This window comes from Pleurodeles waltl, chromosome 4_2, assembly GCF_031143425.1.
Source record: "Pleurodeles waltl isolate 20211129_DDA chromosome 4_2, aPleWal1.hap1.20221129, whole genome shotgun sequence".
NCBI classification, from domain to species: Eukaryota; Metazoa; Chordata; class Amphibia; order Caudata; family Salamandridae; genus Pleurodeles; species Pleurodeles waltl.
The window spans coordinates 297,694,398-297,707,419 of NC_090443.1; positions in this window are offsets into that span (position 1 = coordinate 297,694,398).

Consider the following 13,022-nt stretch of genomic DNA (forward strand, 5'->3'; position numbering starts at 1 on the left):
CCATCAATTTTTTGTTTTGCCCACTATGCCACCCCAGTCTGGACCCAACCATGTGCAAATCAGTCTTGACCCTGTTCCCCATGGGAACAGTCCAGCCCGAACTTCCAAACCAGGTCTTCCCTGAAACGAAAACAAGCATTCTGGGACTGGTTTCAGGGTATGACCCTTCATCAGCCAGGCTAGCTTCAATCCAGTGGTGCAGGAACCCGAGTTCTCCAGTATTGGATCTTTCATAGATTCACATGCTTGAATCATTCCCTGTCATTGAGATGGGAGTCCCCGGTAGTTTAATAAAGCAGTATATATATCACTATCATAGGCTATAATGGCAATGAAAAGGCCGGTTTAATAGCCTATCCATGTCCTTTTTCAAAAAGGACCAAACTTGAACTATAACCAATCAGGCGACAGCACCCTCTAGAACACTCCCAACAGAGGCTGAGCCCGCAACATTTATACTGCACGTCGTGTGAAGAGAGTCTTCCTGAGCTCTGCTCAGTTCTTCAGCTTTTACTTCTTTTTTGGATCCTCCAAGATTATATTTCTTGTTTCATTTCTCTAACCCTGGCACTAATATGTAAGAGTAGCAGTAAACAAGGTAAAATACTACATAAATATTGTCTAACCTCTTCCTCAAAAACTCTCATGTTCTGAGAGATGAGGCTATTACTGGCTGGGATTACAAAATCTTAAAATCTGTCACTAAGAATGAGGACAGTGAGGATTCCTTCACCTCACCGGAGAGGTCAGAGGGAGACATTGCCCCGGGCTCTCCGGAAGGCACGCAGAAAAGCCATAAAACGACTTACCATGAGTCTTCATAAGGCACTTCTCACAGAGTAAAAAAAACAAAAAACAAAACCTCAACTCCCTCTTCAACTCTGACAATACATCTGAGAGACCCTCATAACCTTTCAATGGGGCGTCTGAAAACCGCCTGTAAAATCATCATTCACAGGAATTACTTTGAGGTGGTTGATGACAATGTCGACTATTATTACCTCGTCTATGAAGGGCCTCCTCTATAATGGCCTCATCTATGATGGTCATCTATGACGGCCTCATCTATGATGGTCGTCTACGACAGTCATCTACAGTGATCGTCTACGACAGTCATTTACAGTGATCATCTACGACGGTCATCTGCAGTGGTCTATGATGGCCTCATCTGCGCAGGGCCTCATCTACAATGGTCATCTACTATGGCCTCATCTATGACGGTCGTCTATGACAGTCATCTGCAGTGGTCATCTACAATGGTCATCTACAGTGATCGTTTATGACGGTCATCTACAGTGATCGTCTACGACAGCCATCTACAGTGGTCTATGATAGCCTCATCTACGAAGGGCCTCATCTACTATAGTCATCTACTATGGCCTCATCTATGACGGTCGTTTATGACAGCCATCTACAGTGGTCATCTATGACGGTCATCTACAGTGGTCGTCTATGATGGTCATCTACAGTGGTCGTCGTCAACGGTTGTCTATGGTGGTCGTTGATGATGGTCGTCTACGGTGCTCGTCGACGACTGTCATTGACGACGGTCGTCTACGGTGGTCGTCAACGACGGTTGTCTACAGTGGTCGTTGACGACGGTTGTCTACAGTGGTTGTCGACAATGGTGGTCGTCTATCGTGGTTGTCGACGGCGGTCACCTATGATGGTCATCGGCGAGGGCCTTATCTACAATGGTTGTCTCTGGGCCTGATGAATTTTCACATAGGAAGCTTTAGTCTGGTAGTCTCAGACTACAAATACTTCCCTGGGAAGCTGAGGCAGTCATCTACAGAACCTCTAATTCGAGGAAAGTGGTCTCTGCTCCAGAAGAGCATACATATCATTCACCTAGATCTCAAAGCCAACTGTTCGGTCTCCAAATTTTCCTGCCAATGTAGCAGAGTCTTCAGTGTTAGTTCGCAAGGACAATAATACCAGCATGCAATAAGTGAATAAAGAAAGCTGCAACATTCTTGGCGCTGTCCAAGGAAGACCAGGAAATTTACTGTCAGCTAATGACACACAGAATAACTTTTCGGGCTGAACATAGTCCCTGGACTAGAAATCTCATAGCAGACATGCTACACAGAACTGGGAACAGCCTCCAAGATGGAGAATTTGATCATTCGGCATGATCTTCTTGTTCTGGGCAAACTGGCTCTACATCCCTTTGCAACAAACGAAACCAGCAAATGCCAGTTCTATGCAAGTTGGCATCCACATCCAGGATCTTGGTGGAATGCCTTTCGATAGATGCTCCAGGATCTATATCTACCTTTTTTCTCCAATACCTTTAAAACCAAAGATTCTCACCAAGAGGAAAGCAAAGCAGTGTTCTCTTGTCCTGATAGCCCCCAGGTGGCTAGTTCAGCATTGGTTCACTGAGCTTCTCCTGCTATCAGAAAACAACCACATTTACCTACCAGCATTCTGTAAACCTTTGATGATAAACTAAGGCCAGGCCCCTCATCCTGACTTGACTTCTCTCTTCTTAAGCGCACAGCTCCTAAATTCCATTATTCCAAAGATCTCAATATTCCTCAAACCTACAGATGGATTCTCTCCAAGTCAAGGAGGAGGCCACGATAAGGACACGTAAACGTTAATGGGAGAGTTTCTGCCTGTGCCGCCAGAAAATCAAACCTACATCCTCTACTAGTATAATCGGGCAAATAACTATCCTATCTCCTTTCACTAGCTCAGTCACAGTTGGTGCATGCGTCCGTTAAGGTACAGCTTACAGCATTATCAAGATATAGCTGTTCATCACATTTTTACTTTCTACTCTTGCAGAATCATCAAACAATTAATAAAAGGTTTATTCAGTGTTTTCCTACAGAAAGGGCTGCTTCCTCGGACTGGCACCTTAACATACTTCTATTTCAACTCATGAAGAGTTAATTCAAACCCACTCTCAGAGCACACCTCATATTTCTCGCATGGAAGGTCGTCTTGTTACTGGTGCTCACCTCAAAAAGTAGAGTAGAGAAGATGCAGGCTTTCTCAACACAAGAGCCTTCTTGCGTCTCACAGGCAATTTAGTTCTTCTCTGAACCAATCCATAGATTTATTCCCATGGTTCCTTCAGATTTTGCCTCCTCAATGAGCCTATAATATTTCGGACTTTTCTCCTGAATTCAACATCACTAGCTGAGAGGTCTAGTCATAATCTAGATATCAAGTGATATCTAAAATTTCTACTTACATTACAACTCATGTGAACTGATAAACTGTTGGACTCAGATAGTCACCCGTGTAAGGGTGCTTCAGTCACAGTGGCAACCATCGCTGAATGAATTTCAGCTGCAGTCCAGTCCTGCCACTCAGACTAGCATGATGGATATCCCCATTCTCTTAATCAGGCCCCTAATGTTTGTAGGTCTCTTGGATAGAGTTTACAGTGTTGCTTGGTCCACCCATATCACAGTACACGTGTTATCATTTAGCCCTGTTGTTTCAGGAGGAAATGCTTCTGTGCATGTCATATCTGTGATCTGGGATCCTTTTAATTCTAATAGAAGAGGGCCATGGTCACTATTGCCTTGTTCAGTGACCTTCACATTTGCCATTTCATGCCAAATTCTAACATCAGTTGGTATATAGTCAACATTACTTTTATATTCATCTCTCCTGAAAATTGACTTAGTGCATGAATTGGAAGGAGAGCTGCCATTACAGGCTCTTAGACCATGGGATACTTCTAGGTCTACTACTGTTAGTGCAACAGTACTCATCCTCATGTTCCTCTTAAAGTGGGGTAGGGGTGGAATTCCCCAACTCTCATCCTCATCTTTGATTAATTCTAGCATAGGATCATAAGGCTCAAAGCAAGTGTTAAGATCTCTCGTAATAATTAAATAATGCCTTTCTCAGTGAGCATTTAAGATTTCACTCAAACCTTTCTAGGTCTGAGATTCCTTGTTTTGTGGGGTAGTCCTATTGTACATATCTATCAAAAGATAAGGGATTCCTTGCTTTGGTAACAATCTCAGTAGTAATACATCCAGGGAGGCTATTTCAATTTTCTTGACTCCACAGTAGAGTGCAGTTTTCACCCATATAATTAGCCCTCCTGATGATCTGCCCACCTTGGATGCTTGGGCCTCAATACTATACATGACATAACATGTTCTATGAACTTGGTTGATGCCCCACGTCTCTTGGAAAAGACATGTGGTGTTCATCAATAAATCTTCCCCAATCCTCATCAGCTAATCTAGTTCTAATCCCAGCTAGGTTCTAATGTAACAACCTTAAGTAGGGTTCTAAATGGTGGTTATTAGAATTTTTACTCTTTGAGTCTTCTGTTGTGCATGGAAAAAGTCCAAGGACCAAAGTGTTGCCTATGTACCCTTTCAATTTATGTAGGTTCTGTCAACATCAGGACAGTGCGCGCTCTACGGGGGTCTAGAATGCAAAAACCCAACACTCTCAAGTTAATGTAATTTATGCATTGTGATGATATGTTATTGTTTAACCTTTTGCATTTCAGAATTCAATCCAGGAGATTCATTCTTAAGGTGCTTATAAATACTGTTCATTTACAATGTATTGCTGCAGGCTTTCAGAGTGAGTCAGGGTGTGGTCCCTTTCCAGGGCCTTCTAGAAGCTTTCCCTGCAGTATGCCTGGGTATGGTTGTGGGCTGGGCCAAGACTCTATAAAAGGGAGTCAGCCCAGCTCCACATGCTCACTATTCAGAGGTCCCGGTGCAGAGCAGCAGCAACTTCCTGAGCTCCTGTTCCAGTGGCCTACCTTGACCTTCCAGGCCTCTGTGCTTCATACTACAGTGGTGATCCTTAGTCAGGGCGGTAAGGCGGAGGTTGGGCTGGGCCCCCGACCCCGTAATCGAAGACGCTCAAATTCTTGGGCCTAATTCTTTACGATAATAACATTTTGCTCTGGCGCGTGTATTTGTGCGTTTAGACCTTTCATGGCATTTTTATGCACGCATTCGAATCGACAAGACGTGCAATTCTTTCCTTGTGATTAATTTGTGTTATTCATTGTGCACTACCATTTCTTGGCAGTTTCATGGTGGCATTGAATCGGCAACACGCGCGATTCTTTCCTTCCGTGTAATTCTTGATATTCACTATAAGCTACCATTTTCTTGGCAGTTTCATGGTGACATTCGAATTGGCAACATGCGCGATTCTTTCCTTGTGTGAAATTCTTGATATTCATTGTACGCTACCAATTCCGAGGCATTTTCATGGTTTGAATCGGCAAGTCGCGCGATTCTTTCCTTGAGTGTGATTTCATGTTATTCATTGTGTGTTACCATTTCTGAGGCATTTTCATGGTGGCATTCGAATCGACAAGATGTGTGATTCCTTCCTCGGTTTCAATTCATGTTATTCATAGCGCACTACCATTTGTTGGCAGTTTCATGCTGACATTCGAATCGGCAACAGGCGCAATTCTTTCCTTGTGTGCAATTCTTGATATTCATTGTACGCTACCATTTCCGAGGCATTTTCATGGTGGCATTCGAATCGGCAAGACGTGCAATTCTTTTCGTTGTGCTTAATTCATGATATTCATTGTGCGCTACCATTTCTTGGCAATTTCTTGGTGGCATTCGAATCAGCAAGATGCGCGATTCCTTCCTCGTGTTTAATTCACGTTATTCAAAGTGCGCTACCATTTTGTGGCAGTTCCATGGTTGCACTCGAATCGGCAAGACACGCGATTCTTTCACTGTGTATAAATAATGTAAATTACTGTGTGCTACTATTCTAAGGCATTTCCTTGGTAGCATTTCGAGTTAACAAGTCACGTGATTTATTCCTTGAATCTACGTTGTGTGATTTCATGGTGCACAATCCTTTATGGTGTTCAATACACATATAAAAACCTGCAATGTGCGCAATTAATTTTTTAATGTTTTGAGAAGAACACAACAAGACCAGAGTTCTAGATGTAATGCTGTGTGTTCCTGATATGTATTCTTAAATGGAGAATCATATGATGATTTAGAAATTACTCTGAGTGTTTCCTGATTCTCATGCTAAAGAAAGTACTTGAATCTGAAAGTTCTATTTAACTTTTCTTGTTTCCTCCTCAGGTATTTGGTCATCTAAAGCCTAGTCAGTTTAGGGCTATTCTAGGGTTGTTCATGTTGTCAGAATGACGAAGTTTAGAGTTATAGCATAGTACTGATTTCATGAGATGTGATTTTAATGTTGTGTGTTTTAACCTTTTGCTTCCTACAGGTCTCATTCCCAGCTGTTCCCTTCCTAATCCCCTTTTCCCCACTTGGACTCTCTTAGACTCTGTGCCAAATCTAATCAAAGTATTGGAGCTGTCTTGTGGTGGAAGTGTTGGGAACGTGCACAGACCCCGAGGATCTGGTGACTCTGACAGGTTCCCTTGCATATCTGAAAGGATAGTCTCATCCCTTCCTTTACTAGCCCCATGAATGCTTTGGTTAATGTTTAGGGGAACTTTATTTACCATTGATGAAGCAAAGATTGGAGGCAGTCAGTCTAGTGCGATTGCACCTCTTCCCGTAGATGGAACCATAGATTGCTTTACTTCACTGCCCTTGACTACATAGCACTCAAGTCCCTCCTGGCCAACCCTCGGGAGATCCAGCATAACTTGGATTTTAGAACCCTCTGGAGGATAAGTACGCTGATCCAGCAGAATCAGGCCTTCAGCTAGATCTAATCTATCAATTTCGCTTCAATTGAATCCCATTGACCCCCCGCACAGTAAAGTGTTTTACATGAACAATAACTTAGTAAATAAAAGAATAGCAATATTGAACATTCTGAATCCAATGCACAAATGTGTTCCTCAGAGAGCATCTACTTTCAGGGGAACCCTCTGGCTGTTTCCATATCATACATTCATGGAGGTTTTTGAAAGTTGGTTTCAGGTTTATTGAGGCTTCCAGGAGGTAAAGTGGAGGTAAACTCAAAGTTCTCAAGATTTGAGGTGTTCAACTGTTTATGGTTCCTATAAGGTCCCCCTTATAATTTGGCCAGAGTATCTGCTATCCTTAGTATTACTTGATTTAGGTCACATATCTCTCCCTCAGTGCCTTCATGAGGGAGGCCAACTGCCTCTGCAAGTGTTGGTAAATCAGCATCGTAAGTTGGTTCATCAAGTTTCCTGAAAGGGGCTTGACAGATGTTTGAAGGGTTGGTTGGCTGGTTGGTTGGTGAGAATGTGTACAGACTTCAGAATAGCATAACTGTTTGAACACTCTACATTGGGTATTTTTTCCACATTGCCCGCCTCTCCAGTAATTGGATAGTCAATCAGTTTGCAGGAGGTTGGTTGTTGTGCAGCTAGAGGATTACTTTCCTCACCTACCTTAGATGTTTTCTTGAAAATATACAGCCACCTTTCCCCTTTAGCATGAAACACTCATCTTCAGCATGATTTCCACAACCTCAATTAAATTATCTCTGTCTTTAACCACACATTTCTCAGCTGCATATTTAGGCTGTTTTGTTCTAGGAGATAGCTCCAGGGGGGCTAGTGGTCGCCTTTCTTTTCCCCGTTTGACTGGGGCTTAGTAGCAGGTAAAAGGGCAATTGGTATAACAGGGCCGGGCTTAGGCATGGGCAGTGTGGGCAGCTGCCCAGGGCCCCGCGCTCAGCTCGAAAACATGGGACTGCACTTCCATTTGAAAGGCTACATTATACAGTCTGCCTGCCTGCTCCTCCTGTTCTGCCTCCCCCAGCCAATCACAGCAATGTTTTAACCTTGCAGGTCTAAAGACTCCATGGCATTCCTGGGGTGGAGGTCTGTGGGGATAGAAAGAATGTTTGGGAACTTGGGACAGCAATTGTGTTGGCTGAAAAGTTGAAGGGCGGGACCGCACCTCTGTTAAAAAGGTGCCATTTGCCTTGTCTGCCCTTTTTTTGTTTTGTGTTTACACGCAAGAAGGCAATTTTCAGGATCAGCTGGACATTAATGAGCGGGGAGTGGCGGGTCAGTTAAGGAGGGAGATCCCATGGTTGTGTAATGTTTGTGAGCAAAATACTACACCGCTTCTAATTCTAGGGGAGGTGGCCTCCAATTCACTGGGCCTAGAAGTGCGGTAGGGCCCAGTTGTGGCACCCCCTTCTCTGGAATTCGCAGCCATTATGCATGCTGTCAGGGCTGTGCAGTCATTAGACACAAGGTAGGGGGTCCCCTCTCCTTGACTTCTCAGTACAACAGTATGGTTGTGAAGCCCAAGGGATGAAGAACTTTCTCCTGGGCTTTGCACCCATTGAGCTTAATGAGATTGAGGAACTGGGTTAGAGTCCCGGCGACTGTTGACCATCCTGTGATTCAGGGCAAACAACTTAATTTCTCCATGCCCCCCCAAAAATAATCTATCCTTTTGTAATGTAACTTGTGATCACGTATCTCTCTCCAATGTCTTAGGTTTGAATAGGGGTAATATAAAACTGCAAAACACCTCATGTCCTGGAACTGTTAGTCATGCCAGACTTTGCTTCTAAAGTCCGTTAAACGCAGCAGAGTTTTACATTTGTGTGTGCATTTGCTGTCTGTAGGCAGGCCAGAGGAGTTCCATATGCTCTGGAAGTAGGGGTGAGTGGGGTGCTACAGCACCCCCCAAAGAACACTGCTGTTGTTCCACAAGTGAGGGAGCAATGAAGATGCTTTTAAATTAATGCTTTTATCTTGTCACATTTTCTGTGTGTGTTGACATCTGGGTCTGCAGTTCCCTTTTACCCCGTTACAATATGTTCATCCCTTAAAGGAGAAAGTATGGGGGGGAGCTTGAAAGAAGCGAGAACTTAAAGGAGATAAGTATATGGGAGAGTGCGGCACAGAAGGTAGGAGATAAAAAATAGCAATGGAAGAGAAATGGGAAGACTTGACATGTGAGACAGTATGGGTTCAGAGGAGAAATGTGACAGAGAGAAGATGTTGGAGGGAGGCTGAGAGGAGAGAGAAGAGCAAAGGGGATTATGGATAGAAGTGAATAGCAGCAACACACGAGGAATGGTTTATGGGGAAATAGTAGGGAGGGGAAGAATGAGGATGCATAGATAATAAAGAGGAGAGGAAATGTTAAAGGAAGTCCACTGGGAGGGGATGGAGTATGTGGAAGAGACAACAAAAGGAAGAAAGATAAGGTATATGCATAAGAAAAGAACATATAGGAGACAAAGAAGGATATAGGAAGTGGAAGTAAGGGTGCACAAGGAGCTGCAGTATCCTGAAAATTACAACACAGGAGTTCAGAAGGCGAATGAGCAATAAAGATGCCTGTAAATTTCGTTCCAAGACAGACATCAAATGTCAGGAGATGTATTCTGACAAATTGTTGCCTGTTCTTTTAACATGGAGATTGTTTGCTTTTTTTCTCTGAGTGCAGAGTGAGAGGACTTTGCAAACTGAACTATGTGACAGCCTTACTCATGTGAAACGAAATGCTATAGGATGTAATTTTTTAACAATCAATAACATGTAAATAAATAAAAATGGGTTTGGGGAGATAACAGGTTAGCTTGGAGATTGTTTCAAGATTGGTTGCTAGTCACTAAGGGGCCAGCCCTGCCAAATTTCCCAGGTCCATGCAATATGTGCTGTTGCAGCTCGGGTTTTTTATTTTGGATTCTGAGACTTTTAGTTGTGTTTATTCCATTATAAAACAGGACTACAAATCCCAGAAATCAGAAAAAACCTGGACTGGAACAGCACATCATGAATGGACCTGGGAAACATGGCAGCTGTGAGGGCCTGGAAATGTTTATGGGTGTTGATAGAAAGCATCTTAAGATCTTTGAGGGTTGTATAAAGCGGTTGATGATCAACTACTGGGGTGTCCCTTGGGCCAAAATCTCATGCATTTTAACCTTTAACTCAGTCTGGGAAACGCTTGTTAAGTTCACTGTACATTTTGGGTTAGGCCTTCCGTTGTTCTAGGACTGCTTCACTGCACTTATATTTCTACCATATTTGCATCAGTGCTTTGACCTGTAAAGGTCATCAATACAGAGTGATAGGGCCTTCTTCCAAAGTCAGATTTTAATTATTATGTGGCCTAAGATCCAGAGGGACCTGCTGCACTGAAAGCCTTGACCCTGGGTTTCTGCTGTTTACTTTGGTACTGTCCTGCCTTTTAATGAATGTATTTCCTTATGCTGCCAATTGATAATGTATTGCTACAAAGTCCAAGCAAAGGGTCCCTTCCCCTGGGCCTTGCAGCCCTGGATGATGGGTGCGAAACCCAGGAGAGAGGGGCCCCCTTCTTTAGGCCTCATTGCAGACATGATCTAGCACTGTGAGGCCCAGGGGAGAAGGACCCTTGCCTTGGCCTCATAGTGCTGCATTATGGTAAAAGTATTCATTAAAAGGCAGTGCTGAACTGATGCAAGGTTAGCTGCATAAACCTAGGGTCAGGACTTTCCGTGAGGCAGGTCCCACAGGGTCTCAGGCCCAGCATTATTTAAAATATGGCTTTTACAGACATCTTCATTGCGCTTTACTTTAATATCCTTTACAGGGCAAAACACTAGTAGATATCCCACCAATGTCTGTAAAAACATTACGGTAATCCATGTCAATCATGCCAGTGAGGTTGCTCCTATTTATATTTCGCACATGCTTAATTTGCTTCTCTAAGAGTATTACATTTTTCCTGGGTTTTGTTTTAATGTGTTTTTTAAACACATCATATCAACCTTGTATTGTTCATACTGTGAACTGACTTACCCATAGGTGTCTGTGTGAGTTCAGGTTGTGGGTGTTTGTAGTGAACCAAGCTTGAGAGCACTGGAGTGGAGTGTAAAGACAATGGGAAGTTCTCACAAGGGGCTGCCAGTGGGTCACAAAGGTGTTTAGAACACCTGCTCGTCCAATTATGCTTGGCCTTCTGCAGAGCACACAAAGCAGTGGTAACATGGCAGTTGTAAATGTGAATATATATAAATGTGTGTGTATTAGATGAGGAGCGATGGGTCAGTAGAGGAGGGAGTAGCCAGATCAGACTAGCATGGCAGGATTCACTCCAGTCATTATCATCAAAGTTCTACTCTGCAGCTTCCACGCCCAGGGAAGGGAGCTCCACTCTCCTGGGCACCTCAGTGCCGGATCATGGCTGCGAGGTCCAAGAGTTGGACCCCCTTGCCTGGGCTATGCAGCCATTATCCAGTGTTAGTAGGCCGATTGCAGGGAGACACCTACTCCTGGGCCGCACAGTGCCACACTATGGCTGCAATGCCCAGGGTCTGAAACCCCCACCTCTGGGCCTCACAGCTCGTGGAGTAGTTTAATGTTGTGAACAACCATTGTTGAAATATCATCAATGTTTTACCCTGTAAGGAATGCCAATACAGAGCCAATCCAAATTACAGGGGGTAGGGGGTTTAAGGCCCAGAGAACCTGCCTCACTTAAAGCCATAACCCTGGGTTTACACTGCCCATTATGCTTTGGTTCAGCTCTGCCTTTTAACAAATGCTTTACCCTACCCTGGGCTTCAAGTCTATATCATAGCGCTACAAGTTCCAGGAGAGGGGCCACCCTGCCCTAGGCAACACAGCACTAGATCATTTTTGCGCTGAGGTCTAGTGTGCGGTGGGGACTCGCCAGGGCCTGGCACTCATTATCCAGTGCTGTGAGGCTCAGGGGAGGGGGCATGCCAGTGAGATTTCTCCTACTTACAGTTCCCATTTATTGCCCAATTTACTTACCTAGGAGTGTTAATTTTTTCCTGGTTTTTCTTTTTTAGTATTTTTGCCATGCGACTCGCCTATACATGTTTGTGTGAGTTCAGGTTGTGGGCGAGTGAGTAAAATGGGCAATGATTGAGAGCACTGGAGTTGTGTCTAAAGTTAGTGCAAGGTTCTCACAGTGGCTGCCAGTGGGTCACAAATGTGTTTAGAATACCTGCTCAACCAGTCTTGTTTGGCTGTTCTGTGGAGGGCAGAGAGCAATGGTGGCATGTACTAATTGTATTTGTAAAAATGTGCAAAAGCGTGTGAAAGAGGTACAAAGCTCCTGTTGAAATATTGACAGGGCAAATGGAAATACAGTGGTCAATGGAGAATGGCTGTGTTGTGTGTGCATGGTGGAGAAAGGTAAAGAGAAACAGATGAGGGAAAAGATGTGCAGACGGAGAAAGTGAAAAGAAGGTTTGGAAAGGAAAGATGGGAGGTCTGAAATATGTACATGGAAGATTTCAGAAAGATGTGGGTAAAAAAAAGTGTGTGTCTCACAAAGAGGTGGCAGAGGAAAGGGGTGTGAAGAAACAATATGAATGGTTATGGCACTACCCCTTCCACAGGCTTCAGTAATGTTTAACTCAGTCCCGTATTTTCAGAATTCAAACAATTTAATTTGTAAATATTCACAACAATGTCAATTGTCTGACCCATTTATCGTATACTGTCAACAAGTGCTAGATGGACTGATTTAATGAGTGTTCATCTTTTTAATTATGTTATTGATATCAACATGAGGTCACTTCAGCAATGCCAAAGAAGATTATTAGTCCTGTGATGTCACTTCCTTAATATGTCATACCACATGCAAATTAGAGGGGCCTTGCATCTTCCTTTTCGCCCAGGGCCCCAAAAGTCCTACGACAGGCCCTGAGGTATGGTGGGCTAGTGAAAGTTAATACACAAATATAAAATAGTCCAGAACACTTTCGCCCTGATGGTTCCTTAGTTGAAACAAAAAAATAAGGAAGGAATGAGTCACTGTACCTTTACTCCTTGCAGGTAAGTTGCTGCATATGGCCTTGTGAAGCAAATCCAAAGGGGGAGACTCTGCCCTGTCTTATCCTAGCTTTGAAGGGCACTTCTGGGCCTGCCCTTGGCCCAGGTGCAGTCCAGGCATGGCCTGCAAGTGGCCTACGCAGCGGGGCAGAACTGGTGCTATATAGCGTGACAAGGAGTGGCTTCTGCTTGGGTTCCACTCCCCCTCTTCCTGCTGAGTCTTCTCGGACAGGTAGTCCCTGGTAAACAATAGGTTCCCAAGCAGCGGAGCAGCACTAGCACTATATAGTGCTACAAGGAGGGGCTTCTGTTTGGCTTACAC